Source organism: Thamnophis elegans, chromosome 3 (assembly GCF_009769535.1).
Source record: "Thamnophis elegans isolate rThaEle1 chromosome 3, rThaEle1.pri, whole genome shotgun sequence".
In the NCBI taxonomy this organism is placed as follows: Eukaryota; Metazoa; Chordata; class Lepidosauria; order Squamata; family Colubridae; genus Thamnophis; species Thamnophis elegans.
The window spans coordinates 98572247-98588062 of NC_045543.1; the positions used below are offsets into that span (position 1 = coordinate 98572247).

General features: G+C 36.5%; 1 long non-coding RNA gene across 1 annotated transcript; it reads right to left on the minus strand.

Moving 5' to 3' along the window:
* Positions 1-535: 535 nt before the first annotated feature.
* LOC116506322 lies at positions 536-3391 on the minus strand. The gene is made up of 2 exons (XR_004255013.1): positions 3178-3391; positions 536-811 (listed from the first exon to the last, which is right to left on the minus strand). It is a non-coding gene; the product is annotated as an uncharacterized LOC116506322 (long non-coding RNA).
* Between the last annotated feature and the right edge of the window lie 12425 nt (positions 3392-15816).

The following is a 15816-nucleotide window of genomic DNA, read 5'->3' on the forward strand; positions in this document are numbered from 1 at the left end:
CCATACTAGCATGTTTCTGCAACTCTTCACAGTACCTTTCCTTCCCATCTTTCCACTAAATGTAAAAAAAAAAAAGACCAAATTGCTGTACAGGTGTCTTCAACTTTTGGCCACAATTACACTAAATGATGTAATTTTTAAGCAAGTCATTATGTGAATGGATCCAGTGAGTTAGAATGACTTTTACACTAGTTAAGCAGATCACATGATTATTAAGCGAATCATGAGGTTGCAAAGCAAATCTGGCTTCCCCCATTGACTGTGCTTGTCAGAAGCCAGCTGGGAAGATTGCATATTATGATTGTGTGGCCGCAAGATACTGCAAGTAGTCTTAAATGTGAGCCAAGTGCCCAAATTATGATTGTGGGTGGTGAGATATAATGTCAAAAATGGATTATAAGCCACTTTTTCCAATGCCACCATAATCTCAAGCCCTCATTAGACTAATAGTTGCATGTCTAGGAGAACTCCCCAGGCTGCATGTGGGGTTTGTCTGGGTTGTGCAACACCACAAATAAGCCAACACTCTAAATTATACAGCAGGTAATTAAAGTATTTATTGTGTTACATGATTTTAAGACATACATGTATGTTTAAATGTTCATACAAAATAAATTAATATCATTAAAAATAAACTTTGTAAAAAAATATAAACTTGTTTAAACATGGTTCAGTAAAGATTTATTTCCAATTCAGTATTTCATATGTATCTTGCATAGCTGTGCCACATTTCTCTGAGTTTCCCATATCGACGATGTTTAATATGCCTTCGTTTACAGTTTGTCCATAGATGATTCAGAGATCCATTGACCTGTGGCAGAAATCACATATTTCTAAGTATTACTTGCAAGTTACATAAATAAGTCCTTTGTTTTCTAAAAAAAAAAAGCCTAAGCTATTTTTAGTTCAATCTAGTTTTACCTGTTCACTGAAAGCTGCTTTGTCTTCATTCCATTAACAATTACTAGCATGATTGTGTCATGAAATTGATTCATCAATCTAGATCTGAAAATTTGATTAATATTTTGCCAGTTAGGTGAACCTTATATGCTTCTGTTCCTGAATCCGCGTAACTTCTCTTACAATTTTATTAAATTTCAGTTGAGCTTGACTGTGGATAGCAATGTGGATAGCACTTAGAGTTATATACCAATTCATAGTGCTTTACAGCGGTCTCAAGGCCGTATACAGACTAAGCATATTGCCTCCAACAACCTGTGTCCTCATTTACCGACCTCAGAAGGATGGGCCAACCTTGAGCCGGTGAGAATTGAATTGCTGGCAGTTGGCAGAATTAGCCTGAAATCCTGCATTCTAACTACTACCCACCACGGTTCTTGATTTCATGGCCATCCAGTTGGGTCTAGTGCAGGAGTGGATCATTAATTTTCCCAAGGGGCCACATGAGAAACTGGGACTGTTGTGGAGGGTCAAACTAATAGGGCTCTGAAAGTGCATAGGCAAGCACCAAACATAAGTAAATTGGGAAAAAAATAGCAATCACCTTCAAAACAAAAGCAATGCAATTACATTGCATATGTGGCATACACATTATATTTTATTTCTAATTTCAGATTTACATCACATGGATTGGACAGTGATAACCAAAGGGTCAGATGTAGCCCATAAAATGCCCTGATCTGGCCTAGTGGTTAAGGCACCAGGCTAGAAAGTGTGAGACCATGTGTTCAAATCCTGCCTTAGGCATGAAAGACAGCGGGGGTAGCTTTGGGCCAGTCAACCCAAGATACAATGAATTCATACAGCTTTCTTGTCAATAGAAAGAAATCATTTACCTCTGCTATTTTTGTGAGAGAGATTTTAATCTTTCCTTTCTAACCTACAAACCTGAAATTCTAGGGAGGGGGAGGACCAACCAGGCTTGACCTAACAAAGTAAGCCATACCCCAAACAAAGTAAGCCAGATGCTGCCAATTTAAGTATATTTTAAACTTTCTATGCCCTTCTATGGTCTTTCATGTGGATTATCTGTATTAAGAAAACCTCTAAATTGTGTAACCAACACTACACATTAACTGCATATATTGGTAGAAACATGATAAGGAGGACTTGTTATGTTATGTTATGTTATGTTATGTTGATTTTATTTATATGCCGCCCTTTTCCCCCGAAGGGGACTCAGGGCGGCTCACAACTCAACAGGGAAGGGGATACAAACAGAATTTAAAACGACATAAAAAACAATGCAAAATTAAAACACAACAGTCATACCAATGCGAGACGGGGGCAGCAGTTCTTTAGCCCCAGGCCTGTCGGAACAGCCAGGTTTTAAGGGCTTTGCGGAAGGCCTGGAGGGTGGTGAGGGTTCGAATCTCCACGGGGAGTTCGTTCCAGAGGGTCGGAGCAGCCACAGAGAAGGCTCTCCTCCAGGTAGTCGCCAGTCGACATTGGCCGGCGGATGGAATTCGGAGGAGGCCTAATCTGTGGGATCTAATCGGTCTAGTGGAGGTAATTGGCAGCAGGCGGTCTCTCAAGTACCCAGGTCCAATACCATGTTGCCATATACACAGATTCTTTGAAGCTGTCTATAAGCCACAACGGGACAAAACCTTTACATCTTTGATACAGAATGCCCAAGCCAAATTTTGCAATGCTAACCAGTTATTTCTCTCCTTCACACTCTCTAAGGGAGAGAAAAATGCTTAAGAAGGCATTTTTACAACTTGATCCTAAGCATTGCTTGCTAATCAGTGAGCTCTATCCTTCCACAGGCAACACAGGCGAGCACCAGGACATTGTTAAGATTCAAACCTATGTCCCTTTTTATCCCCCCCCCCCCCCCACATCCCGAAAGCAAGCATGCAGAGGATGGTGCAGCCTTCTCCCCGCCCTGGTAAAGGCAGTGCATTTGCGGACCTCATTCAGATAGTAAACTTTATCTGGAAGGTTAACTGGAATGGATTCACCTTTGAAATATGCGAATGAAGTGCTTTTCCCCCCTTACCCCAAGTATTCCTTTCTGGCAGCGAGATCAGACTATGTCCCAACTACGCGACAATCGCTGAAACAAGCAGTTTCGGCCTTCTACTCACCGGAAGGGGGATTCCCTGGTTCATAAGCATTTTTTGGAACATGGTAAGCCTGCTTCACGCGGATTTTTTGACTCCACCCCACCCTTCCCCTGTCTCTTGGATACCGGGGTGGTTGTTGTTTTACCTCGGAGTTGCCGTGGCAGTAATTTTTCAAGAGGGCATCGGTGAAATTCACGATCTCCGGTGAATGGATATTGTCTTTGGTGAAGTGGTAGATGCAACCCAATAACTTAACCTGAGACTTTCCGGGAAAAAAGAAGTAAAGAGGACAAAGTTTGAAAAGGATCGTTATACCAAGGCATCCCTGCAGACTATTGGCTGAGAACTAGCTGCTCCTCTTCCCCACCCTTGCAGTCTCCTCCAATGGGCGCCCAACCTCATCAGCTTATCATAGGTGCGACACAGCGTTTGAAAAAAAAAGGTGGGGTTAAAAGCTTTTCAGTGATGCGGCTTTGACTGTGGAAAGGTGCTCCACGTGAATTCACTCCCTAGTTAGCTCCAGGTAAGCTTTAGGATCTTGCCAATTACGTAGAGCACCAAGGAAAAGAAATCGATGGATTAATGCGGAATAAAGAAGCTCCGAACTTTCCCGTCATCGCACTTCTCCTTCCTTGGAACATGTTTTATTTTATTTTAAATAAGAAATTTCCTTTTGTAATTTTAATTTGCTTGGAGCGTTTATGTGCTGTTTTAGGAATTGAGCTATGTGAAAAATGTTTTGGGTACTGATAGTAGCCAATGGGATTAGGACAACCTGTAACCTATTTTTCTTCCAAATACTATATACTTAAAAGGAAGACTCACAGTGATTTACGGATATACTTTATAATATCAACCTTGTTAACTCTCAGGACACTTTTTTCTGCTATGTATTCTATCTAAATAGTCTGATTATGTGTTTCTGTGTGTGTGTGTCTTCGTGTGTGTGTGTGTCTCTGTGTGTATAGATAGATGATAGATATAGAGCATATATGTAAGTGCTTGTATGGATATACACACCCCCATACATGAGAGCAGGCATCAGAATTTCATTTTTAACGTGTTCCAGTGTAGTTACAAAAAAGTATATACAATTTATAATGTTTAGAAGGCTGCAAAGAGAACAAGTAAAACATGCAACAATGGATTTGTGTTGTGGCTAGTTAGTCCCTTAAGCGTTTTAAAATGGTTTTTTTCAAGTAACATAAAATCTTACCTCCATTGTACAACAATTCTTAATGTCATTTTTTGCTTTTGTAGTTTTATTTTCCTAAAGAGGAAAAATAAAGTAATGAGTGATATACATACACTTTTAAGCAAGAGAGTTAAGTATTGATAGGAAAAAAGCTATTGGGCACATAATTATACACCAAAATATTCAGTGATCTTGAGTATTTAAGGCCATAAGGAATTTTATAATATGCTATATTATAAATTATTGTGAACAATAGTTTAAAGTGAAATGAAAGTATTGATCATTTAGTAAGTTTGTTCCTGCAATATGCACATCTAAAAAGGGTTTTCTAGATCTAATTTTCTTCTTTCTTGGAAAATTCATACAGATTAATGTAGGGATTTAAGTATTTTATGCATACACTAATTTATAACGGAAGCTCAATGCCCAAGAGAATTAAGATTCAGTTAAAAACAGATGAAAGTAGAATAAAACAAACCTCAGTCACCTTCATTTCAATCATGACCTAAAAGAAATTACAGAAGAAATTAATAAATTTGGTTAAGATTTTTTAAAGAAATTTGTCAGTAAGAACTGCTAGCAATGTTTTACTCGCAAAAGTTCTTGTAGAAGTAAAATGAATATTTTTTTAAAATGCTGTCACTCTAAATCTGATGTTCTGTAACTTCTATTTAATATAAGCCCTTTTGAATTTCAATGAGGCTTCAAACAGCAGTGCTTAAAAACCAGACTGTCAGAATAAACTATTCCTTATTAGGCCAAGTATGGTTTTAATTATTAAAAAATTAACATATTGAGACATAAAAACTTATGACTCTTCACTGTACTAATTTTATTCATTAAAAATAAGGACATTTTCATTTTTGATAGAAAATCCATCATAATCTGAATTGTAATAGATGATGGTAAAACTCTTTCCATTTGAAAATGCCACCTGAATTTTAAGTCTTAAGGCATTTACTCTTAGAGAATGTATCATTGATTTCAACTATTGCAGACACTTTAATTAGCTGTATCTATACATTCTACCTTTAGCCCCACCAGTGCCATACCTTTAGCATATTATGATAGTCTCTTTTAATAGCAGTATGGTTACATATAGTGAAATTGTAAGCTCCCACAAGAGAAACATAGAAGGCTAATTGAGTGAAGCCAGTACAATGCAGAAGAAAAATCACTTTGGAAGTTACTGTAAGGAGAAGAAAAAAGAAACAAACGTTAAAAGCAATACCCATGATCTACCTATTGCAAACATTACCTTAATCTAAAATATTAGAATAAAGTTTTATAGAAATAAAAGAATGAAGCATAGTGTTTATATTCTCAAAATAGGAGAAAATCAAATCCCTCCATTTACCCATGATGACTCTTAGGAATATCAGTTTGTTTCTGATTTCCCTGCAGTAGGATCTCCCTATATATTTACCTTTTTGCCTATGGGTACTCCCCATTTCAAGGATATAGTATTGGATGTCTCATCCTTATCTGAAAATAAATAATTCATAAGTAGTACATTTTCCATTACCAATTTCCCTAGAAACAGGTAAAACAGATATACAAATAACACTAAATACCAAGCAATCTTGGACAGAGTATTACATGGGGATGATTTTTTTTCAGGCAGGAACTTGCCATACATTATGAAAATAGCCAAAGAATTTCCTGGATTATATGTACAAAGCTGAAATGGCGGGGGAGGATTCTTCAAAACCACGCAATTGACTTTGAATTTCAACTTTAAAAAATCACATATATAAAAAAAACATTAATATATATGCCATTGAGGCTAACTTTTCAAATTTGGCTTAGGTAGGAAAGGCTGTCATCATCAAATATGTTGGGGTTCCCCCTCCCATTTTTCTAACCCTACATGTAGAGAGAGAGATGTGAGGGGTTCCTGCTGCTCTCTGAGCTTTCTTTCTTTCAGATGTTTCATTACCCCAACTAGGTAACATTATCAGTGCTAGTAAGCAGTGATTATGTTACCTAGTTTCGGTAATGAGATTTCTGAAAGAAAGAAAGCTCAGAGAGCACCAGGGTCCCCTTATTTCATCTCTAAGCTACAAATACTCTCCTTTTACTGGTAGCTATATGTTTATATGTACTGGTAGCTATATGTCTATGTTTACATGATCATTTCCGTAGCATATTTGCAGTTAGTCAGGAAATAAGATAACTGGACATTCTCACTAGGTGGTGCCGTCACACTTCATGACACAGTTGAATGAAATGAATGTATGATTTTCTCAAATATTTTTTTCTTGCCATCTAGTTTTGTAATCATCCTTGGTAAAGCTTTGCTAGAAATGTAAAACATGCATGTATTTTGTAAATTTATTGTTGTATTTGTACCCGACCTTTATTATTGATACAAATAACTCAAGGTGGCAATAAGTTGGGCTGAGACAGTGACTGGCCCAATTTCACAGAATTGGCTTTCTAGACAAAGACAAGACTTGAAGTCACAGTCTCCTACTTCCTAGCGTGGCTGGCACCTTAACCATTGGGCTAAACTATCTAATCCTTCAATTGGCATATTGCCCTTGAGATAGCTTTGTGGGTTTTTTGTTTCTTTGTTTGTTTAGTTAGCAGAGCTACAATTACATTTTGTGTGTCTTTGGAAAAAAAATGAACCACATTTGCATCCTTATATACCAGAAAAATATTTTATTATATTGGTTGTGAATATATATTTCCAGGTTGTACCTCTCTTAGTTAATCCTACCTAATGTTTCTTAACTGACTTTTTTAATGAACCAGGACAGATTACAAAATCTCCATAAAACCTGTTAACATTAATACTAGTAAATCTCTCTTCTGTTTTCTCTCTGTCATGTGGTGTGCAGATAGATTAAAAGATAGAAATAGAGTCGACTTTAACTGCTGAAATTTCTGTTTCCAAATGTATTGAACAACAATTGTTTCCCTATGACATCTATTGCAGCTTTGTGAGTCAGTGGTACAACTCAATTCCTCTATCTGAAAAGATTGAGATTGCATATATGGCTTTTCTCCATCAGTTCAACCCAAGAATAACACCTGCTAAATCTAATAGGAGTCCTAATAATCCTCTCCTAAGCACCCAGTTTTTACCTTTGCTTTTTCACTCTTTTATTTTATGGAAACGTCCAGTAGACCAATAAATATGGTCCTTCGCCGAGAATTTTGTGTCTTAAAAAAAAAAAAGCCTACTGCCAAACACAATGTGATATGCTGCTTTCCTTGAAACACGCAAACATGCTTATGAATAATTATTCAGTTTAAACATGTTGGCCTTTTTACAATAATTTTCTTCCATTAGTATCTGATGTAAAATATTATACATAGAATATATTGATTTTAAGTTGCATGAAAGTCAAATACAATGGAGTGTTAGTTATGAACACTTGAAATTACATTCCTGATACATTTTGAAATATGTAACATGTCACATACAATACATTTTATAGGTGGTATAAAACTTTGTCAATAATTGCCAAGATAGACAAATCATGTACAAGTAATCTTTGACTTACAATCATAACAGCCCAAAATTTCCCTTGTCAAAGAAGGCTGTTGTTGTGAGTTTTGCCCCATTTTATGATGTTTTTTGCCTCAGTTGTTAAGTGAATCATTGCAGATGTTAAGTGAATCATCTCATTCAATGAATCTAGCTTCCCCCATTGACTTTGCTTGTCAGAAGGAAGCTGGGAAGGTTACAAATGCTAAACATATGACCATAGAGTAGTGCAACTGTCATAAATACATGCCGGTTGCTAAGTGGCCAAATTTTGTTCACATGGCCATGGGGATACTGCAACTATCATAAGTGTGAAAACTAGTCATAAGTCACTTCTTTCAGTGCTGTTGTAATTTTCAATGGTCACTAAATGTGATAATTAAATGTACCATTGTAAATCAAGGATTATGTTTATGGCCACTCATGCAATGTACTGAACCAAAACCCAATTAACCACATTTTGGTTTAATATGTTGTAAAATCTAGTCAATTTTTCAATACAGATAGTCTTCAAGTTATGACCATGATTGAGCCCAACGTTTTATGTTGCTAAGTGAGAAATTTGTTAAGTGAGTTTTGTCCCATTTTCTTGCCACTGTTGTTAAGGGAATCACTCCAGTTGGTAAATTAGTAATGCAGTTATGAAGTGAATCTGGCTTCCCCACCAACTTTGCTTGCCAGAAGGTCACAAAAGATGATCACATGACCAGGGACACTGCAACCATCATAAATATGAGTCCCACTTTAGGATCTTTCTTGCCATAGTTGTTAAGTGAGTCACTGCAGTTGTTGAATTAGTAACATGGTTGTTATGTAAATCTGGTTTGTCCATTGACTTTGCTTGTCGGAAAGTTGCAAAAGGTGATTACGTGATCCCAGGACACTGCAACCCTCATAAATGTGAATCTGTTGCAAAGTGTCTGAATTTGATCACGTGACAATGGGAATGTTGCAGTGGTCATAAGTGTGGAAAAATGGTTATAAGTCAGTTTTCAGTGCCGTTGTTAACTTCAAACAGTCACTAAGTGAATGGTAAGTCGAGGACTATCTGTATAGATACACCTTAATAAATAATGGCAATTGGAATTGGAATTGCCATTACTAAGTAATATGGTTGTAAAGTGTGACATCACATGACTGCTGCATAGCGTCAACAACTCCTGGTTGCTGTTGCTAAGGAAGGACCTTGCAGATTGTTACGCAAGGATATCATGTCACCATTTTCAATCTGCTAACTTTTCCACTGACTACTTGCCAAAAGTTACAACATCATCATCATCATCAAATGCCCAGATTGTGATCATGTGACTGATTGTAAATATCATTTGGTCGGCCCTGTTGCATGTTTGAATGGTTGCTAAACAAGTAGTTGTTATACGAGGAGTAGCTAGTATCTTGTGATAATGAAAACGGGTGTGACCACAGAAGCTCTGTTTTGTGGCATATGTTTTCTAAGTACAATAATTTTATCTATGACTTAGTCAATAGAAGACATACCAGTTCATCCAGTTGACCAACCGTAATAAAAAGCAATTATTAATGTCACTTCTTCAATATATTGCATCAATTTTTCCTTTTTTATATCTAGTTATGACCCCAGAAAAGTATGCCAATGGAGATTTATCTGAGTGAAATAGATGTAACATTGTTTTATTGCATTAATTCATTCAATAGCTTAGTCACATTTCAACAAGTTGTATTTTCATCTTCTGTGAGAGATTTTGGTTGGATAGCTCATCAAAGGAAGATCTTTTATTATGACAACAAAGGTGGGTTTGTGTATAATGGCATGCAAAGATGAACAGATGTAATAAAGTAGGCATTCAAAAAATCTGGTCCCATTGGCCAGTCATTTATTAATTTTTCTTCCCAGAGAAAATCTTGCTGTGGTTAGGAATGTTCAAAGGTTGTGGGACAAACAAGTAAGGAAGTATAATCATCCTGAAAATATCCTTAAGAGACAAGATGATCAGCAGCAGCAACACCAACAGTAGCAACAGCAGCAGCAGCCTAGGCAAAGGTCAGATAAGAGGCAATTTAGCCTGCAGAAATAGCAATAGCACTTTGACTTATATACCGCTCCATGGTGCTTTACAGCAGTGTTTTTCAACCACTGTGCCGCGGCACACTAGTGTGCCGTGGGAAAAACACTTTATATATAGTCAATATAGGCACAGAGTTAATTTTTTTTTAACATTTTCTAATGGTGGTGTGCCTCGTGATTTTTTTCATGAAAAAAGTGTGCCTTTGCACAAAAAAGGTTGTAAAACACTGCTTTACAGCACTCTCTGAGTGGTTTACAAATGCCCCCAACAATCTGGCTCCTCATTTTACCGACTTCAGAAGGATGGAAGGCTCACTCAACTTTGAACCAGTCAGGATCGAACTCCTGGCTGTGAGCAGAGTTAGTTTGCAATGGTGCATTCTAATCACTGTGCCACCATGGTATCACCAGAAAAAAAATGGGCTGTATCTTGAAGAGATCCTCCCTAGTTTTTGGGACTATGAAGACAAGAGAGATTGTGGTTTTGGACTTGCAAGATTCTGTTACCTTACAATATAAGAGAGTTCTAGTTCTCATTGTTGGTGTTTTTCGTCTGGACTACCTCTCCAAGGACTGATACAAAATATTTAAAAGAAAATGACAACCTATAAATGATAAATGAGAAGAAAATGCAAGGCAGAGCATGAAGGAAATGTATTTACTTCTCTCTGGTCAGGTATATTTCAGTCCTGATTGAAACTGCTTATTTACTTCTATGTGGATTTAAGGCTCATGAAGAAGAAGGGGGGCGGGGAGAAGTCAGTCTTCTGGCAGTAACTAAAAGTCATTTCCCCACCACACCACTCATCTGAACTTTTTACTGCAAAAAAAAGGGGGGGGGAGAATGATTCACAAAATCTTCAAGAGAAGAGTGAGTAGTCCCAGTTTGATTGAAAACAAAAATCTCATGATTTTTTTAAAAAGATAAATTATTTAAAAAGAAATATGTGTTATAATTAAAAGGGTTTATTAATAAAAACAGTACTCACATTACTTCTTATAGTTTTTCAGTTCTGGACTATACTTTAAGTAATGTAATTTACAGCCATGGGTGATATTCCAATCCTACCTCATAATGTTCTCTATTGGATGGCCATTTATTCTCTTTTGTGGAATTGATCAAGTAGTATTTTACCCTTATCCGGACCTGTCTTAGGATGGCTTCAAAAAGGGCAAAAATGGTTAGGCTTTGTTATGTGTTGCTTGAAGGGAAGTCAGATGATTGACAGTGTTATAAATCGTGACCCGACAAAAGTGCACCAACAAAACCGCGGCGCTAAAACCGCGATGTCAAAAGCGCGCCGACAACAGCGCGCCGACAACAGCGCGCCGACAGAAGCGCGATTTAAGGTAAGGGTTAGGGTTAGGGTTAGGGTTATTTTTAGGGTTAGGTTACAGCGTGCTTCTGTCAGCGCGCTGTTGTCAGCGCGCTTCAGCGCTCATTCGTCGGTGCGGTTTTGTCACCGCGGTTTAGTCAGGCGCGCTTTTGTCGTTTGCGCATTTGTGGTGGAACCGTTATAAATAGAGGCATATATCAGGAACACAGTGGGGAAAGCAGACTGATAGTTTTCTGCTGATTCAATGTTGGACAGACATAAGTCAATACTGGGGAAGTACCATCAATGACTGGGTTTATCTTAATGTTAAGCCACAAACAAAATACATTCTGATTTAGCACAATGTATATGAATCTCCACTGAGTGGATTCTTATGTACTGCTAAACTGATTACTCCCAGTTTGCTAAATAAATCATAAGTTATTTATAAATCATGTTAAGCTATATAACACAGTGACAGTGGCTGTACTTGTCTGATCTCATTAAATAGAGATCAGCAAGTCATATTAGTATGGTTAGTGAGAGCTTTATATGCACATCTGTATATATATATAAATGTTTAGATGCATTCAGGACAGCTAGGTTCTGATCTGCCAAGACTTAAAAAAACAATTTAGCCCATTTTAGTACCATAACAATTTGTAAAGTATTTAAAAGTGAATTGCTATTTAAAGCTTTCCATTCATTAAAAAGTTTAAATGATAGTTTCCAAAAGTAAACTCTGTCTGTTAGTGACCTATTACCACTTTGTGGGTGTGATATCATCCCACAAAATAAGAGACAAATTTATGACATCCGTGGCTTCAAAAATTGGCTTTATAACATTCTTTTGTTCTTCTGGAAAAAGGAAAGATATGCCTTCCTGGCAAACTGTAACCTTCATCTTTTATAAAAATTTACCTCTAGTCAAAATAACAAAGTTTGCCTTCTTTTTTTTTTTTTTGGTTTAAATATGTGATTGCATTTCCTGAATTAATGGATCTATCCTTTATCCTATTTTTAATCCCAGTCTCTAGTGCTGTTGTTTGCAGTAATAATCATAAAATCCTTTTATTATATTTATATACCACCCACTTCTCAACAACTTTGACCACTGAACAGAACAAAATAGGTTCAATATTTTAATGCCCCTATGTGAGTGAGAGAGTTATTTATTTGTTAAATTTATTTGCCACCTATCTTGCCACTTGCCTGAGTCAGGCTGGACATGTTCGCATATGTGCGCTGACCAACTGCTTGCATTGTCTGGTTGCAAATAGGCCAGTGCCCAGTAGTGGGACCTCATCTGAAGGTTGGGACCCCTGATTTATGGCTTAGTTTAATAAATGAACCCAACTGTGGCTTTTTTGTCAATGTGTATGCATATCTTCAAGTCAGTCTTGACCCCTGGATACTGCCTGGACTAGTCCCTGCAACTTTCTTGGCAAGATTTTCAGAAACGTCTTGCCATTGCCTTTTTCCTTAAGCAGAGAGGGGGTGACTGGTCCATGGTTTCCGTAAAATGGAATAGATCTTATAGTCTTTGGCTTAGCGCTTTAACCATGACAGGTTGTCAACTCTGGCTTAATTAACAATCATAATTAAGCATTGCAAAAAGTACGAACCCGTGCACTGTTATAATATGTGATTTTAGTTTAGTGGTGGTGTTATATAATCACTATTATTAAGGCTGAGTATAAATGCACACAAAAAGAGGTCAAGCTGACAAAGCAGTTGTGCAAGCTGGAGATGTCTGGGATGGTTTAATGAAGTGAAGAGAGGTGATTTATATGTGCTCTATGCTCTGTATGAAGGACTTGTGCAACTTTACTAAGCAGGGCCAACTCTGCTTAATTGTTCGAAATCAGCTAATTGCCTTATGTTACTACCTGGCTGGATTATATAGTATTCTTTTCAAAATAAGTATTTCGAGATAAGAGCCGAAATTTTGATTACACCATTGTGCCCATCATCTTGACTTTGTGTTGGCAAGTAAAATGTAATTGTTAATTATGAAGAATAGAGAAGACAGCCTGTTCGATCACTGCTCTTTTTCTACTCAGCTGACAGTTGGCTCTGATATCTCTATTAAGAAATAGATCATGGCCCCTCTTGACAGTTTTAAACAGATAATTTACAGTATGAATTCTTCTAGCAGCTGTGTATATGCAAATGCTTACATGCCAAGACAATAAAAATAAGACATCTTAAAAGATGCATACTTGGAAGTGCTTGCTTTATGCTTTATAAAAAGAGCTTAATACAAAAGATTTTCAGCCTTATTTTCAATCCAAGCGTGAGAATCTCCATCTATAAGGCTAGTACGGTATACCCTATTCATGAACTGGGATTTGATTATAGGTATTCCTTGTTTAGTGACCACAGTTGGAACCAGCAATTTGGTTGTGAAGTGGTTGCTAAGAGAAACTCCAACTGTGCTGATTATCTTACTTCAGATTCCCTTTGCTTTACAGATCTGTTAAGGATATAAATGCAAGGATTGACTGAAAAGTTACTTTTATGTCACTGCAAATGGCTGCTAAAAAAGATAACACTAAATGAGAACTACTTGTACTTTGTAGATAATATTTAAATAAATTTACTCAAAAATAAAGCCTTGGTGAAAACTGTATAGTACATATATAATCCATAGGTAAATCATCCATAATTGCTTGATGGTGAGATGGGTGAAATATAAATTTAATAAATAAATAAAACTAGATGTACATATGCACCAGGAAATTTGTGGGCCTCTCTTAAATAAGAGAAAAACATATGAAATATAAGAATATACATGCTTTGCATTAAGCCTATGCTAGTAAGCTTTTTAAACTGATTAAATAACTCCTCAATTTATGACCATTCATTTAATGATTATTCAAAGCTATGACAGTCAAAAATGACTTAAGACAGTCCTTGCATTTATAACCATCACAGCATCCTTGCGGTCATGTGATCAAAATTCAGGCATTTGACAACTGACATGTATTTGATGGTTGAAGTATCATAGGTTCATGTGATTGCCATTTCGATCTTCCCAGGGGGGTTCCAGGAAGCAAAATCAATAGAGGAAGCTGTATTTGCTTAGTGACTATGTGATTCATTTAATGATCATGGCAAAAAAGGTCATAAAATCAGGTGTGATTAACTGAATCACTGCATCACTTAGTGACAGAAATTCTGTTCCCAACTGTGATTTTAAGTTAAGGGCTACCTGTAATTACTGAATTTAACCACAGTCTTAATAAGTTAAAGTCTTGTTTGGATTCAGAAACCAAGTAGGTCTAGATTTGATTTGATGCAATGAGAAACTGCAATAGAAGATCAGCCTTATAAACTAGACCAGACTGATGAAACTAATTCTAGAAGAAAGCAACAGCTAGCTATTTCCCTATTACCTCCATGAAAGTGCTTCCACAGCAACATCAGGCATCAAACTTGACTTAAAGGAAGCTTACGCCACAAACTACCCAAACATTCTTTAGCCTAGAATGAATCTATGTGATATGATTATATTATGGTTCAGGGTCTCATGCAAAGCCAAAAAATTGACTTAATTCAGCTTCTTTTCCAGTTTGGGAATTATAACCCCAACAAGTCTGGTGGATATCCAATACTGAGAGGCTGATTTTAGAAGATAGCCTAAAAAAGGAGGGGAAAATAAATACAGCTAGTCCTCGACTTACAAAAGTTGTTTTGTGCCCGTTCAAATTTAAAACGGCACTGAAAAAAGTGACATGATCATTTTTCACACTTACAACTGATGTGGCATCCTTATGGTCACATGATCAAAATTCAGACATTTGGCAACTGACTCCTATTTATAACGGTTGTAGTGTCCTGAGGTCATGTGATCATGCTTTTGGAACCTTCTGACAAGCAAAGTCAATAGGGAAGCCAGATTCACTTAACTAAATTAATTAAAGTGTTACTGACTTTACAGCTGCAGTGATTCACATAACAATACTCGCAAGAAAAGTCGTAAAATGTCACAAAACTGACTTACATGTCTCACTAAGCAACAGAAATATTGGGTTCAATTGCAGACTAAGATGAGGACTACCTATACATCTCACAGATTTTTTTTTCTTGGGTAACCCTGAATGAACTGAGGACTAGATTTGATGAAATATGTATGTATGTATGTATGTATGTATGTATGTATGTATGTATACGTATGTATGTATGTATGTATATATGTATGTATATATATTCATTCTTATGAATGGACAACTATGTCACAACTCTGAAAACATTGTTTTTGTTAGCGCCGCTTCCCATATTTTAGCAAGAATAATGCTTGTTTCAAAGTCATGAAATCAGCAAAGTTCAGAAAACAAATAGTTTTTAAAAGCATGAGATATAAATCAATTCTGAATAGTAACTAGGTTATATTAAAAATTCAAAGAATCTGTTAGCATCTTTTAAGACCTGCAATATTTTATAAAAGGCATTGGTTTTTGTAAACTGCAGCTCAAATTGCATTACATACTGTCATGGAGATAATCATTCCAAAGGAACTCCTAGGTTTCCAAAATACTATACTAAGCTTTATTGTCAGGAGGATTTAATATGGTAGGTATACTCTTAAGTATTGCAGTATGTATATAAAATATTTACATTATTTATCTGTAGCTAATATTTGGAGGTAAAGATGAGGAAGGATGGAAGAGGAATGAAATCTTAGTGAATACCACTTTATGGAAACTTGTTTAGCAATTTCAAGACTA